Below are 3,229 nucleotides of genomic sequence, written 5' to 3'. Positions count from 1 at the left end.
GGCATCCATCATGCACCACTGCTGCTATCAGCCGCACTTGTAGGGTATGTTTACAACGCAAGGAAACCTAAAAGAACATCCAGGCTTGCTAGCTAGCTAGTGCTTCTTGCCGTCACCCTCGTCCGGTTGCTAGCTCTTTAATTAAGGCTTTTATATTAAGAGGTCGGGTGGTGGTCTCATGTCATCACGCACCATGCTGCATGCTTAATAACATTCATATATATCATGACGTGCATTATCATTTGCATCGTCCAGTTAGGATACCTATACGTGCTAACACAAAGCATGAATCATGACGCTAATTTAACCACACAATCTAACGGTGTCGGCTACCAAAAGTGATGACAATATATATAGAGCGCTAATAAGTTAACATTTGCATCATTAGGCTAATCTCAATATATGGTCATTTCATAACGCTCTTTCCAACACTCCCACATCGTCATTGCATCAAGAGTGTCATGAAATTAAGAATGAAATTTCGCTTCACTATTTCATAGTCTAACATAACAGTTAAATGTTACAACTAAATATATAGCCAATAGAAATCAATAAAACATGTGACGATGAAACAAATCACTCTCAATGGAGATTTCACACTGTTTCCAAGACTTTGGAAACGGGTTGATATGGTTTCATCCACATGAAACTAGTTTCATCTCATGAAACTCATTTATCTTAAATGCTATGTCATATCATCCAAAATAGTGATGTGCCATAATATTAAATGTGCATGAAACCATCTTGAAACTACTATTGTGAATACCTTACACATATGGCATTTCATCTATTTCAGTGGTATTTTCCAAATATCGTGATTTTTACTACTCCCTCTGTCCCAAAATATAATTTATTTTAGACTAAACATATATTCATCAATTAACTTATGGATGTAGTTTGTGTGTATGTCTACAATTATTATCTTTAAATTGAATGTGAGCGGAAAAAATAGCGCTAGAAAGAACTATATTTTGGAACATAAAGAGTATACTAGGTGGGTGCCCGTGCGTTGCAACGGGGACATATAATAATACCACGGTAACTTATATATAAAATGTGTGTTATATTGTTATGAGAAAATGTTTTATAATCCATTTGTGATCCTTTTGTTATTTTAATCTAGTTGTTTCACCACTACATTGCAACCATCAGTATCATGCAGATTTCGATATATGTCACGATTTCCATGGTCTCATCACTGGAGAGCACGTCCCACGTCTGCCGGAAGAAGTCCCCTCGTACATCGTCAGTCATCAGGCACGCACCACCATACGCGCTGCTCAAACAAAAAAGCAAGTGTGTGTTTGCGAAGATAATTAAAGGCAGGCCAACACAAAAGCTATCCCGACGGTGGCGAGAATGACGAACTGATCATTGATGTCGGTCCTCCTCTGCGTCACCTCCGGCGCCGAGATGACGCCACAGTCCAAGATATAGTAGTCGTCAAATGCGCGCGACATAGCGGGTACCGATGACTCTTGGCTGGGCTATCAGACAAAGTGCACCTCGGGCTCATCAACAAGGTAGTACATCTGGTCGTTGCACCACCGGATCGCTACTTATCTACATACATTATGTTCGAGGACACTCACACGACGTCAGCAACGACCGTCGTCCCAGCGCACAAGAATTCATGGTCAGTCAGTAGCGACTTACATGGCAGGTTGGACTTTAGATGGACGATGAGTTGTACGACGTGATGGCGCTGTCGTTGGATGCGGAGCCCAGAACAACCCGAGAGTCGCCGACGTTGGCAACGACCATGAGGTCCCCCTGCTTGACGATGGACAACGCGGTGCAGCCGCTCTAGATCGCGTCCAAGCGGCGGCTGCATCGAAGCTTGTCATACACAACGGCTCATGCAGCCACATAGGACTGCTTCCAGAGGTCGAACTGGTAGTCATCAAGCTTCTTCTCGTTATCGATGGGCGACGCCAGCGCGAGCGCCTCCTGCTAGTGGTGTTTGTTCGGGGTTTCCAAGCAAGAAACATGGATTCATCCTTAGCGATGGTTTATGAAAATGACTCACAAGTCAGATCCATGGAAAAATATTACGGAGAATAAATGCCACACATACAAAAAAGGAATTTAAGTTGAAAACATTATTCAAACAAAAGAAATTGCATGTAAGGCTCTTCTTTAAATACTACTCCCTCCATCCAAAAATATAATTCAAGAATCTCGGTGATACTTATCTACTGTTACGCATTGTGCAAGGGTAACAAGTGGACTTGGGGAGAGATGTAGTAGATGTTTTTCCTGTCATATATGTAGACATAAACACACATGTGGTGTAGCGTTAGCTACTGCTCGAATTTACCTAAGAGGTTGTGGGTTCGAATCCCCTTAGAGTCATTTGTGTTTACTCGTGAGTTGTACCTTGAAAACTAATATTGCATTATATAGTGAATTAATAGTCTATAAATGTGAAATAAATAATTATAACACGACATTACAAGTAATCTAAATTATAATTGTTATATATTCATCATTAAAGACTAAAAAACGAGTCAGATATCTATAAATTATCCAATATTCATCATTATTGTGTAGGTTGATTAATTTTGTGCAGCTCGCAAGCCATAGCGACTCAACTCGTTTGTTCAACGAGCTCGAAAACCCGGCTCGGCTCGCTCGAGGCTCGCAAGCCTAGCCCCTCCGAGCTCGAGTCGGCTCGCGAGCGTCGAGATTTTTTTTCCAGCCCTACGTGGGATGACAGAACATGGAAATAGATTGTGCAGAGAGGAGGAAATGGAAAAGGCAGAACAGGGAGCGGGAATGCCAGAACACGGAATAGTAGAGATGTGACGTATATGTCTATACTTTGTTATGGAAATTGAAAAGAAAATTGTCAAAATCATGCAACAGTTTGTTGTACGTATGTGCCCGTAATTTAGATGCAAAATCAAATCAATTAATAGGTTAACTTGTGTTATCGACAGTGGAGAATCAAAAGACAAATTAACAGCAGATCTTTCGGCTTCTAATAGCAACATCGTAAGGAATAAGGCAACCAAATCTCTTGAACTCATTTTCAAGATCAGCCTCAGTAACAGATAATGGCACATTGCCAACATAAACAAATTTTCTCTCTAGTATATGAACATCAGTAAACAAATCATTAGAGACAAATCATTAGACCTCGATTTCTGGGTTCCCGTTGATGAAGCCATAACTGAATGATGGGTTTGGTTTGACTCTGTTGTAGGGTGAGAAGGCTAATCTGACT

The sequence above is a fragment of the Zea mays genome, chromosome 5 (assembly GCF_902167145.1).
Source record: "Zea mays cultivar B73 chromosome 5, Zm-B73-REFERENCE-NAM-5.0, whole genome shotgun sequence".
Lineage (NCBI taxonomy): Eukaryota > Viridiplantae > Streptophyta > Magnoliopsida > Poales > Poaceae > Zea > Zea mays.
Note: the sequence above shows the minus strand (reverse complement) of the source record.